The sequence below is a fragment of the Lissotriton vulgaris genome, chromosome 7 (genome assembly GCF_964263255.1).
Source record: "Lissotriton vulgaris chromosome 7, aLisVul1.2, whole genome shotgun sequence".
Classification (NCBI taxonomy): Eukaryota; Metazoa; Chordata; class Amphibia; order Caudata; family Salamandridae; genus Lissotriton; species Lissotriton vulgaris.
Window position 1 is genome coordinate 1,293,607,369 of NC_141695.1, and position 14,037 is coordinate 1,293,621,405.

Here is a 14,037-nt window from a genome sequence, read left to right on the forward strand (position 1 = left end):
CCTATTCGGGAGTGTACAGTCGCCCTAGTTGACAGTAATGCTAGAGGCAAAGCGTCAGGCCACGAAAGTCCAGTCGTAGCCTGGATCTTCGCTAATTTTAATTTAAGGGTACCATTGTAACCTTCAACCAATCCAGCTGACTGGGGATGATTGGCGCTATGGAATTTCTGATTAATTCCAAGGCCCTTACACACACTCTTCATCACACTTCCAACAAACTCACTTCCGTTATCTGACCACACGACTCTAGGCATTCCATACCGAGGAAAGTATTCCTTCAGTAGGATTTTCGCAGTAGACAAAGCAGTATTATCTTTGAGGGGATAGGCCTCGATCCATCGGGAGAATGCGCAAACCACAACCAAAACGTATTTTAGGTTATTGCATCGCTCCATATGGATGAAGTCCAATTGGATCACCTCAAAGGGATACGAAGGAGGAGCAAAACTGCCAGGGGGAGTTGGGGTTCCTTTGCCAGGATTGTACATTATACACACCATACAATTCTTCACCAAACGTTCAGCACACTTAGTAATTCCATCATTCTTCCACACATCAGCCAACAACTTGCAAATACCTTTCGCGCTAATATGTGCTAACCCATGTGCCATTTGCACAACGGCCAGTACATACGCATCAGGCAACATCCATCTTTTCTGATCTGACAAATCAATCCAGCAACCATTCACATCCAACCTTCCCGTACTTTCTTTCCACTTCATCTTTTCAGTGTCGGTGGCCTCATTCTGAATTGCTTTCACACTCTCTATAGTATTCTCACACATACTTGATTCTGTAGGCCACCTAACCGAATTCGTCACATACATTCGAGTGCTAAGGTTCCGGGCAGTCTCCTTAGCAATCTCATCTGCAAACGCATTACCACGACCAACATCATCCGTCACTTTACGATGCGCACTACATTTAACAATTGCAATTTGAGCAGGCAAAGTCAATGCATCCAAAAGATCGTTCACAAGCTGGCCATGCTGTATTTTCGTGCCATGTGACGTCAAGAAACCACGTTCTCGCCACAATCGTCCGAAACTATGCGCTACACCGAAAGCATACTGACTATCGGTGTACACATTCACACGTTTACCTTTTGCTAATACACATGCTCTAGTAAGAGCGATCAGCTCTGCAGCTTGGGCAGAATTCTGATTCAATCTCGCAGTCTCAACAACAGTATTCAACGTCACCACAGCATAAGCAGTAGTCACATCACCATTCGGCAATTTAAAACATGACCCATCCACATACAGGATGCCATCCGGGTCTTCCAATGGGGTGTTTTTAAGGTCCACACGACCTTTTGTTTCCTCCTCTGTCCGCAAGTAACAGTCATGTTCTGTTACTGCATCTGACTCTGCACTGATTGGTAACAAAGTTGCCGGATTTAGGACATTACAACGTTTTATCTGAATGTGGCTTGCCAATAGCGTCAATTCGTACCCAGATAACCTCGCACTCGTCAAGTGCTGAGTTTTCGTTCGATTCAAAAGAGTATCGACTGTATGCGGAACCATCACCGTAAGCATATTATCCATGACCAATCCTGCTGATTGTCGGATGGAGACCGCAGCTGCCGCAGTTGCTCTCAAACAACTCGGCAATGCTCTAGCTACTGGGTCTAAGGTCGAGGAAAAATATGCACATGGACGTTGCTTACCACCAAAAGGTTGCGTTAAGACACTCAACGCACAACCTTCCCTCTCGTGAACATATAACGTGAACGGTTTACTGTAATCAGGGGTACCTAACACAGGGGCCGAACACAATGAATCACGTAATTCAGAAAAACTTTTCTGACATTCTTCCGTCCATGGTAAAGGAGTCGAAACATCCTTGCACGTAAGAGCCACCAATGGTTTCGCTAGCAATGAAAAATTAGGAATCCACTGCCTGCAGTACGATGTGATACCTAGAAAGGCACGCACATCTCTTTGGGTTTGTGGCACAGCCATGCGCGCAATCGCTGCAATTCTCTCTGGGGTCAATCTCCTTCCCTCCTTTGACAATAAGTGACCTAGATAGGTTACTTCTTGACAACAATATTGGAGTTTAGAAGGTGACACCTTGTGATTTAACTCACAGAGATGTTGCAGCAACGACACTGTAGCAATTTTGCAAATGTCCTGAGTATCAGCAGCCACCAATAAGTCGTCGACGTATTGGATTAAAGCCGCACCAACCGGCAACCTAAACGCATCTAGTTGACCCTTCAAAGCTTGACTGTAAATCGATGGACTTTCACAGTAGCCCTGAGGAGCGCGTTTGAACCGGAAGCTACGTCCACCAAGAGAGAAACCGAAAAGGTCCCTGCTCTCTTCGGCAATCGGGATGCTGAAAAACGCATTTTTCAAATCAATCACCGAAAACCATGAAGCCGTAGCTGGAATCAGAGTCAGTAGCGCCGTAATGTCAGGCACAACAGGGAATTGAGGAACCACAATTTTATTCACCTCCCGTAAATCAATAACAAAACGATAAACAGGCGGTTTGGTAGGATCAGTACGTTTAAGAATGGGCAGTACAGGACTATTGCACACGTTTCCCCGAGTTTCTTCAATGACATCTTTCTCGATCAAATCATAAATGATCGCTAACAAAGCTCGTTCACCATCCAGGGAGATACGATATTGGGGAATACGTGGCAATCGCACATTCGATTTCAACTGAACAACATAAGGGGAGATATCAAGTAGGCCCACGTCGTTTGGACCCGTCGCCCACAAAGATGCAGGAAGAGAACTCAATTCCGGTGGAAGCTTATCGAGAGACAAATACATGGGAGAGACTACTTTCTCTCCGAACGTAAGCTTTACACCCGCAGGAGAACAATACAAAGTTGCATACAAACGTTTAAGCAAATCCAGACCCAAAAGATTTTCACCACAACCAGTGGTTAAAATCAACGGAGCTTCGAGCTCACGAGGCCCAATTTTAAGGGGCAAAGGGCGCGAAACTGGATTGCTAACGGGGGCGCCAGAGAATCCAACGGATACATTTGTTAAGCCAGACAAAGGTGCGCCAGGGAGTTTCGAATGCATGATAGAACTTTTCGCTGCACCAGTGTCCAACAGAAAAGGCTCAACGACGCCCGATGTAGCAACTGCGACGTAAGGCCCTCTCTGATCAACCGGAACTGATACCACTCCCTCTCCTTGTCTTTGGCTGTCCTAGTAATTACTATCGTCAGTTCCCTGATCGACGTAATAATCGTCTACATTGTACTGCGCAGATCGTCCTTGCGATGATCCACGTTGGTCGAAACAATTATTAGAATTTGATGAGTTGTCAGAACAGTCGTTCTGAGCACCACGACCTCTACCACGTGATGCGTGCTGTGCACCACCACGACCTCCTCTAGACGAATTACCACCACTACGGTCATTTAAAGCAGGACAATTGAATTTAATGTGTCCCTCCTGTCTACAATAAGCACATTGATTGTACCCCAACGAAGATCTCTGAAAAGATGAATCATTACGCGGCTGCGATCGATTTGATTGCGACTGCGATCTATTCTGCTGAGGCGCATTCTGATTAGAACGCGGCGGATATGCTTGTTGTAACAACACTTTAGTTTTCAGCTCTTTCGTCTGTTTATCGGCACGGTCATTTTCCTCTTTTTCTCTATTTTCGTAATATTGTGCCGTAGCCAATATCTGAGCTGAGGTAGAAACGGCCCATGCACTTTCTGAATTCTTCAATTTATTGCTCAAGTCGGGCAATAAGTTCGATACAAATTTATCCACAAACAGCCTTTGTCCACCCTCAGTACCCATATCCTGCCCACTATGATCGACGAATGTTTCCTCGAACCTCGTAAAGAAGTCTGAAACACTCTCATCTTTCTTCTGCTTACAGGCTGACAACTTGTCCCAATTTACCCTCATAGCTGGCATAAGCGTTTTCATGAACGTAATGATTCGCTGGGGAAGAAGTTCAATCAACTGATCGGGTTTAGTAGCAGCCACTTGTCCAGCGTCTGCCGCGGTAATGGCAGCCCAATCACCACCTAATTCATTCGCGTGATCTTGGTGACGAATCTTGGCCCATACCGGTTGCGGTACGACATTGCCAAACAACATGTCGATATCGGCCAGATTCATTATCGTAGCGTCTACGAGCTGCGATAATTCTTTGTAATACCCCGCAGGATTTTTGCGAGGATCAGGCAAAGTTTGTTTCACCTGAAGCACTTCCGATCGTTTCCAAGGGAGGTGTATCCACACTCTCTGGAAATGTGCTGGTATTGGAGCATTAGCATTAGTATTATCAGCGGGTACCCAAACTGGCGGAACTTCTCGCATAGGATATTGGCCAGACCCATCTCGTTGTTCAATGTCCTCAACGAACAATGCATGAGGAATAGGAGCGGGACGAAGAGATAGCAACCGTTCAATAGCACGTCGGACATTAGTATCGACTATCAGTCCAGTTGCGAACTGAAGCCGAAGATTAGACAGGGCGGTCAGCACCTCGTCAGGCGCAACAGCCGCTATCTGATCATGTAAGAACTTGCACATTTCATCAAACACATATCTCTGAGTAGGTATGTTGAATTGATCAAACGTTTCGAGGACAACACGAGGTGGATTTCTAACAGGGTTTATCATCCAACCCATCGCCATATTGTATAGCGCAACACGTTCTCTATTACCAGGAAGCTGGCTACGTCTCTGTGGACCATCAGAACCTGCAGACCCAAAAACAGGTCCGAGCGACTGAAAGAAGTTTGTCGCAAGGGGAGAATCACGATTACGAGTAGAGGGACAAGAATAAGACACAGGACTAACAAGAGAAGGAGTAGAAACATTAGCAACAACAGGGGTTAACAACACAGGAGCAGTAGCGTGAGCAGTAGCGGGAACAGGAGTATGTGGAAGCGGAGGAGCAGTAGGAATAGAAAGAGGCAAAGGAGCAGGAACAGTCGGAAGAGCGGGTGCAGGTTGAGGAACTGGTGGAACAGGTACGGCAGGGACCACAGGAGCTGCGGTACCCTGTACGTACGGAGGTGGCGACTTCATAAGATAGGACATTAAAGAATCCTCAACTGCCTCTTCCTTCTTATCCGACTCCGTAGACAAAACAGGATAGCATTTGTCTATGGACATACGCTGTAATCTCTCAAACACTTCCTTATCCTTATCCTCCTTATCACGCTGAAACTGCTCAGCTTTCTTCACTATAGTAGCAACAGTATCTCGCTGACTACGTTTATTTTGTCTGATCTCTTTCTGTCGGGCTTCTTTGCGCCACAACCGAAAGGCATCAAACATGGCCGGCCTTGATTTACGTTCGAACAACTTTATTTCCAAATTATCTAAGATCGACGCTTCGAAGCTACCGTGAGGTGGCCAACGAAGATCGCCGTCTTTCTTTGTATATTTGATCCAGTAATCGTTAAAAGCAATCGGGCCTAGCCCATGTTTGCTATATAAATCATAAGTAGGAGTTCCAACCGGAGGTATCGGACACGAGTCCTCCAGCAGGGAATCCGCACCACAAGGTCTAAAGCAACTGAACAAAGTACTGCGACCAGGCATCTTGCACACTAGCCGAGTTTCACAAACTTCAAGGGTTACGGGATTTCGGGATTTACCAAGTCCCAGCAAAGAACTAAACCCTCGGTCTTTGGCGGCTGCAGTCGTCAAACAAATACAACAACAACAAAGTACGCTAGCAAAGTGTCACCGACAAAAACACTCACACAGCGTGTACAACAAAGACACCCGCTAAAGTGTCTACAACAAAAACACTCGCTAAAGTGTTTACAACAAAGAACTCTGGGAGCGACCCACAAATACTTAACTCAAAGATCAATGGCGTCCTCAGGAAGGCCCGTCAATCGTCTCGCTATACCAAGGTCTACGCCAGGCGCCAAAACAGGTCTACAGTCAGGGTAGCAGTCCGTCGCAGCCGTTAGGAGGCGGGAATCTTCGCGGGAAAAGTCTTCGGGCCACTTATTTCGACAACAGGATCGATGAAGCGGGGTGCACCTTCCCTCGGAGATTTCACACGAAGTTCCTCACGATCGTCAGGCTTGGACCGGTACCACTGATGCAGCCCCACGTTGGGCGCCAACTGAAGGACTGGGTTCTTTGGACCCAGCGGTGCCAGGGCACAACACCTGAAACCTTCGTGGGTAACCTGCTCCGGCGTACAAATCACAGAGACACGGGACACTTCCTTCGGCGTCAAAGAGTCAAGGTTTATTTACTGCAGGGAACACAGAAGTCACAAGAAGTACATCGAGTGTAGTTCGGGGAGACTGCTTCAAATTGTATTTGTGGATCGCTCCTTTTATACAGTTTCTACCCATAGGATAACATGATACACAATAGTTTACAACCTGGTTCCCACAAGTCGCTCTCAGAGGGGTCGCTTAGATCACTTTGAAACACACAAGATCCGGAACATAAGTGCGGAAACATTTGGCGGTTCCCAACTGTAAAAACCCATCTTCCCACCATTAGCAAATTCCAATCAGCAGTAAAGTAGATCGAAACAGGAACGAAGACAGGTGCAGAGGAAGACGGAAACAGTGGGGAGATCGGAAAGGGTGTAAAAGGGGAGTGTCGAGAAGCACGAAATACAGGCATCAAAGGGACGTGCCTAATGAGATGCACGGCTGAGACAATAAGCCCGTGCGGCAAGATGAGCCTCGAGCGGCGCCATCTGCCTTACAGTAGCATCCCCCTCATCATAAAGACACTTTCAAAGAACATGTGTCTTCCGCAAATATCTTGGGAGTCCCAGGGTCGCGAAGCGGACAGCGTCCGTTCGCTGGCTACTTGAGGGCAAGAGACAAAATGGATGCCGTATCTAAGATGGAACCCGTGGGTACAGATGACAAACCCACATAACAAACGAACGGTTTAAGTTAGCACAGCGAAACTGCGCACACTTGCTAAACTCATCATTTGCGGTTCATAGATACTAGACTCGACCATATTCGTGTGAGTCGAAAATACCACTTACAATTGTCACGGAACCTCACCACTCCCTACTTGATTATATGGCAGTGTCTTTTCAACTGTTTAGGGCATGCTCACAGTTTAAAGTGCTTCCCACTAAATTGAGCGACCACAACATGTTGGTGGTAAATTTAGCATTACATTTTGAAAAACCTGAAATCTGGAACCAAAGGAATGACAAAGTAACTTATTCTCAAAATAATGGTTGCACATGCTTGTCACATAAGAACCTTCCAAACTTCCAGTGGGTATTTAAAATTATTGCGCCCAGTTTAATCTGGGAGTGCCCGATTGTGAGATATGAAAAAGTAATGGCTGCTATAAGAAATCTGGGAAGAAAGAAGCAAGGTGAAAGAGCCGCCCCTAAAGTAATACTCCCCTCTGAAATTAAAAAGCTTAATAATAAGATAAATTGGCTGATTAGAGCCCAATTTAGAGATCCTAGCCCATTAAGACAAAAAGACATATATAGATTAAAGCAGGTACGGAAAAGAAAATTAGCAGCTGACCGTAGGGCCTCCGAAGTTGAAAAAGGGGTTATCCTTCGGGAAGTGGCACTTTCTGGAGATTCTAGAAAATACTGGGCCTTAATAGCAAAATTCTATGATAGTAGAGAAAAATCTCAACCCATGTTAATCCCAGAAACAGAGTGGTCTATTTATATATCCTTATTGTATGCCCCTAATCTATTAGAAGATGAGGGTGAGGGTTCCACTAATACCATAGCACTGGCGGGTGACGTAGAAGCGCCATCAATGAGGGAAATTGAAGGATATATTAAGGGGGCAAGATACTCGGGTGCAATGGGTCCGGACGATGTCCCCGTAGCCATAATAAAAAAGGACTGTGGCGACTGGGCAAAAGTATTACAACCTTTATTTGCCCATTGCTACAATTTCGGGGACATCCCTTACTCATGGAAGGGAAGCATAATAGTTCTGCTATATAAAAAGGGCCCTAAAAACTCCCCGGCTAGTTTTAGGCAAATTTCCCTTCTAGATACAACGGGAAAATTGTTTGCTAAAAGTATCCTGGTTCACTTACAAGAGTGGGTATTTGGAAACAATTTAATTCCCCTTGAACAATCAGGGTTTCGGAAGAACAGTGGCACTTTAGATAACATCTCTGTTCTGCAAACACTAATTGATAAATATCCCGTTGGTCGGAGGACTCCATTGTATACAGCATTTATTGATTTCTCCACAGCGTTCGATAGGGTAGATCGGGGGACGCTGTGGAGGAAATTGATTACTATGGGGATCCCAGGAAATCTGCTAAGAGTAATAATTGCACTTCACTCCGAAACATGGACCCAAATTTTGTTAGGGGGGACTCAAGGCCTTTCAAAGAAAATTCCTACCAACAATGGGTTGAAGCAGGGGTGCCTCTTGGCCCCTTTACTCTTCTCACTCTATATAAATGACTTGCCGAGTCGAATAGGGAAGAGTAAAGGGGATCCTCCACAAGTGGGTAATCTAAAAATAAGTTGTTTGCTGTATGCTGTTGACGCTATAATAATGGACTTAACCCCAATTGGGCTGCAGAGACGACTATCGGAATTGGTTAGGTACACTCGGGAATACTTTTTAAAAATAAATGTTTCAATGAGTAAAGTGATGATTTTCAGGTATAATGGCTACAAGGTTAGAGCAAATTTAAAACGTTTTTTAGGAGATGAAATGATGGAAATAGTAAAATGTTATCCTTATCTAGGAAAATTGTTCACAAATAGGTGTTCTGCTAACAGGCACATGGATCATTGCAAAGGAAAAGCGATCTCACAAGCCTCCGCAATTAATCGCTTGTATTTGCAATGTGGGAAAAGACATTTCTCTCATACTATTGCCGTATATAAAATAAAGATTCCCCCGACCTTAAATTACACAAATGAAAGGATAGATGAAGGTGAATGGGCAAAGTATGAGAAAGTGGAAGGAAAAATCTGGCGAAATTTATGCAAGGCTGCGTCAATTGCGGCCCTTAGGCTCGAATTTGGCCTTCTTTCAACATATGTCTTAACAATGGCAGCTTGTTTAAGATGGGGCAATGCATTGATAAATGGCCAAGAGAACCCATTAAGGTTGGCATTGCATAAGAAAATTTTTGTTAATATGTTATCAAAAAGTGTAATTTTTAGGAATCATCTAGAGGCTTTAAGCAGTTTTGGTATAGATTTTGAAGGGGCGGCGGGTTTGGATAAAAAAGAATTAAAATATATAATTAAAAGAACTATATACGTGATTTCACGGGAAAGAGATTTGAAAATATGCCGTGCGAATGGAAGGTTGGACTGTATTGCGGAGAGCTCTACAGTTAAAAATCCTCAGCCATACGTTCTTTGGAACTTGAATCATGGAGTTCGCAGAGTGATTTTATTATTAAGAATGAACCTGCTGTCTCTGAGGATTGTAACAGGTGCCTGGGAGGGTATCCCCAAAAATGAAAAACACTGTAATTTATGCAATGGCGGCATACAAGACCTTAACGATGTTTTGATTGTGTGTCCAGCACTTCTTTCAATACGCCGCAAATACTTAAGGCATGGTTTTTTACAGTATCATATCTCAACAGCAGAATAGTCCCGTAACTTCCTTTTGCTTCCACCATCTGAACTGATTTGTTTTAAAAATGTTCATTTTTTTAAAGAATTTTTGAATGTATATTAGAATAATTTAGCAGACGAGTGTAACACTTATGCTTTTAAAGTACTGCGTGATAAGTTCTGATGGCATTAGCACTTTGTTATGCACTTTAAGCACTTTAATTAGTTACTAAATATGAAAATCAATGCTTAGTTTTATTGTGTATAGTATTCTTGTAAAATAGTTAATTAACAAAGTGCATTTCCTTAGAAACATAGCTCCTGGGTAATTATTTGTGAGAAATGTCCTAGAATAGGGTATTAATGCACTAGCACCTTTGTAATGCATTGGCACTTTATATAGCACTTTATAAAAACATTTGCTGCTACTCCGCTTCCATGTTCACCTCCCTAAAAAAGTTTTAATCTATTTATGTAAATTGTTATGTGTATATTGGATGGTAATTATATTTTTTCTTAACTAAGTGCCACCCAAACGCAGATGAAGTTGTATCTACTCAAGTTTTAAATATTGTGATTTGTATGAAATGTTGTTTTATCTGTATTTTATGTGGAATTCCTCGGAATTCCAAATCATAATAAATAAATTGAATGAATTGAATGGCGTGTGGCTCCCTTGCCCTGACTAGAATGGTGGTTTCTGCCTGGCTTTGGCGTAAGCCTTAGCCAACCAGAAATAGCCAGTTCTAACATCTGGTATGTCCTATTTCATTTGAATAAACGCTACTAAACACATGCACTGTCAACATCATTTCTTGATGCCAAAATACAGTGTTTATACATGTATATGGTAAACGTGTTTAAGATTTCTGAGGTGCATTCGAGAGTGTGGCAGCTAATCGATTTTTATTTTCGAGGACCATGAAAGGCTTTTTTTCTAAGCATTTGCTTGAGCAATGGTAGTAAACTGTCTTATTTACGTCAGGCTTTTACTAAAATGGCCTCGGGGTCTACCCTCTAGCGACATGTGGTGATCCATAATAACAAAACACGAGGCAACGCACGTGAATATGCGGTCTGTAGCATAAAAATAAATGGTGCTTGAAACCCAAAAATAAAATGCTAAATTGTGGTGATCGATTCGGTAAAGAGGATCCCACCAATCGGAGCATCAAAAACAGGATGAAAACTAGCACCCTTAACTTCTGAAAATTGTGGCCAATCACTCTGCGAGTTTAAGCGAAGCATGTAGGGAAAAAGTGACAGCCGAGCTTTCTCTGTCACAGCGATTTCGCAAACAAGTCATAAACTACCCAACCACTCCCCGTGATAAAGAATGAATCAAAATAATAAGAAGCGACGTGGAGGGGGGCGCCAGCGCCTCCTTTGTGACCTGGCTTTTTAATGGCATGGTAATCTTTGAAGAGGTTTTTTTTTCTCCTTTGCATTTCTGCCTGAAACATCCTCCACATTCTTGTCTGCGCTCTCCCCTTCTCCCGGGGGTGGGCGCACTCATCCGGTTTCACCGCGCCAGGGAAAGGAGACGCAGTAGAGGGCAGCTGTCAAATAAGAGGAAAACAAAAAAATAGCAGCCCGGGAGTCTGGAGCTGCCCCTATTTGCTGCAGTTTGATGATCAAACGGTTGTCGGGGAAGGAAGAAAGGATACACAGGAAGCGGCCCAGGCAGTGAGGCTCTGTGGCCAGCAGTTGTCTGCGGCATCTCTCAGGGGCTGGTGTGTGCGCTGCGTGTCCCTGTGCCCCCAGACCGGTGCCTGCCTCTGACAGCAGGGGGGACAGTGGCATAGATTCGGACTGAGACAGAGGGGTGCTGGTATCAACACGTGCTGCCCTGACATGAAGCTCAGCACTGCCGCGCAGCAGGCACCAACAGGAGGGCACCCCAGAGACCTAAACTGTCTTTGGGCTCGGCCTCGCCTTCAACTTTTTTTTTTTATAACTGAACATAGTATTATTTTTGTGCATAGTTTCACTTGCTGAGAGTTGACACGTGGGTGTGAGCGAGAAACAGAACATTTGCTCCATTTTCGGAATGAAAGTTAAAGAAAGTAAGGTAACTGTCTGTTTCATTTACTGCCTCTGCGGTTCGTGCCAACAGCGCACGGACTCACAGTCCTCCCCCCCTACCCCCAAAAGCCAAACGGCTCTTTGCTAAGAATAAGTGAATTTTGGCGGATGTGTTAGAACCCATCACAGCCTATTGTCTCTAAGCCCCGTCCTTTTCAGACTGTGCGCCCCGACTTCCTGCTGGGGTAAAAGGTTCCTTATCTTCTTTATGGAGCCATCTGGACCCATAAAGAAGATAAGGAACCTTTTACTTCAGCAGTAAGTCAAGGAACCCAATCTGAAAAGGACGGGGCTAAAAGAGAAAGGAGAACGTCACTAGGACCTCTTCTTCAATGGCTGGCCACTGTTTTTTTAGGCCAGCCAATGGAGAAGAGGGGCGGGGCCTAACCCTTGCTAGTGAAGTTCTCCTAAAACCATAAAATTTGGCAAGCTCGACTGCGCATGTGCGCAGTACATCACGCGAGACCTAAAAAGTGGTGGTCCAAGGATTAAGGGCATTAAAAAGTGTAAGCACTTATCTATTCAGGAGGTGTCAGGGTTGAAAATATTTGAAGTCTTAGGTTAATCACAAGTGATGATTGCCCAAACTGGCACAAATAAAAGGCAAGAGTTCCCTGCAATTTATGGGGTATTCAGTCATACCTTTGAAAAATACAAGTATAAAGATGTGGATGAGTCTATATTTGATCTTGATAATGATAGTTGTGCAGGAAATGATTTGGGGATATTGGAGAAGGTAAAACAGGTATAAATAAGATAGTTAAAAACCATTTGAGCCAGATGTTACTTGATCCAAAGGATGTTAGACATTCAAAACGTGCAGACTAGTGTGGGTTGGAAAATGCCACAGAATATGTAAAACAGCACATTTGAAAGAATTTGGAAAGAAGTGTTATGAGAGCCGAGTGCTCTCTGACAATTATTGGCGAGAAATAGGCCATAACACCTAATCTAGACTCTGCACTGATAATTTATCTCTTTAAGTGGAGCAGAGTACCAAGAAGTGGTTTGGACCATTCATTAAAAGAATGTGAGGTCACTTTATTTGATGTTTTAGATCATTCAGCCAGAATATTTAATCTGGTGGCGGACACTTATGCCAAAGAAAGCAATATTGACATTAATCTGTTGAGAGGCTGATGCTAAAGGGCAACATTTGCTTTTTATGCAATGCAAACCTTATAGCAGAACAATCTTGATGCGTATTAGCCTTAAATTGCGGGTTTTGGACAAAAAGGAATTAAGCAGAGATGCTTGATGCCCTTTAGTGTGGAAGGTATGGGTAAATTGCTTGGTAAATATGTTTCTACTTTTAGGGCCCTAGACATAGCAAATAATTCAATGCAGAAGGTTTTTGAAGGAAACAATTTATATGGTGAGGCAAGAAAAGGTAACCTTTCCGTTGTGGATATTTTAAGTCCCCGTACAGTCCGGAAAGGGTAACATTCAGGGGAAATCAAGGAACAGCAGATTTGGCGTCTCTATCCGGAAAGGAATAGGAGCAAGATATGTATCTTCAAGAGGAGAGGACAGAATTCTTCTTATGGACAAGGTGATTCTGATAATTTTTTCTGGCTCTACCCTTTGAAGGGAGGGAGGCAGACAGAAACACTTTCTAAAGTATTGGAAGACGATGACTCAATTTCCATGTGTTATTGCAATAGTTAAAGTATATATTATAGAATTTGAGAAAACGTTTGTTCTACAGCGCAGTAAACACAGAACCACCTTCTGCTGAGGAACCTTACTACAGGTGCCCCAGGCCTCACAGAAACCCTGGCAAACATCACCACATTCTTAGTGTGTGCCGTTAATTAAGATGACCCTTTTTCTTGACGCACTGATGAAACTTATAGATGTTTTTGGCTAAATATTGTATTCTTTGAGAGAAGGTCCCTTCCAGCTCTCCCTGGTGAAAGTCACAGCTGACTGCTGGGAGGCCTCTCTTCCCTGAAGAAAGCCTCAGCAGCCTCTGCCACCCCAGTGCCGCTCTGCCCCAGCCCTCCAGCCTCCCAGGTTCCTGTGCCATTAGGTTCAAGGACCCTTGCCGTTTTCCAACTGTTCCTACTATCCTGCCTCCCTACCTCTCCCAGAACCTATTTAATGAAGGCTGCAAAACGGCTATTCCACTGGCATGCCGATGGCGTGCCGAAAGAAAGCCCGTCTATGCCCGTCCGCACCTGGACCACATCCAGCACCAGGAACCATGGTCCCCCGCACACCCACAGGTACACTGCCCTTGATGTCAGCACACTAGACCCCGTGCCACAACTGCTGCATTGCATCTCTCCTTAAAAGAGGAGGGACCTATCTAAGATGTTGCGACTAAATGTGATTTAGCACTAGAAAACAAAACTTCAAAGGAGTGATAAAATGTAGAATTCAAACAAATACGTTAATTAACTACAGTTTGAGAATATGTAC

General features: G+C 44.1%; 2 protein-coding genes across 4 annotated transcripts in view; both read right to left on the minus strand.

Moving 5' to 3' along the window:
• The window catches only part of LOC147703524 (membrane-spanning 4-domains subfamily A member 4A-like), a 1,156,223-nt gene that overhangs the window by 60,921 nt on the left and 1,081,265 nt on the right, over positions 1-14,037 (minus strand). The window lies entirely within an intron of this gene.
• LOC147703525 (membrane-spanning 4-domains subfamily A member 4A-like) overlaps positions 1-14,037 on the minus strand; it is a 345,084-nt gene that overhangs the window by 60,921 nt on the left and 270,126 nt on the right. The window lies entirely within an intron of this gene.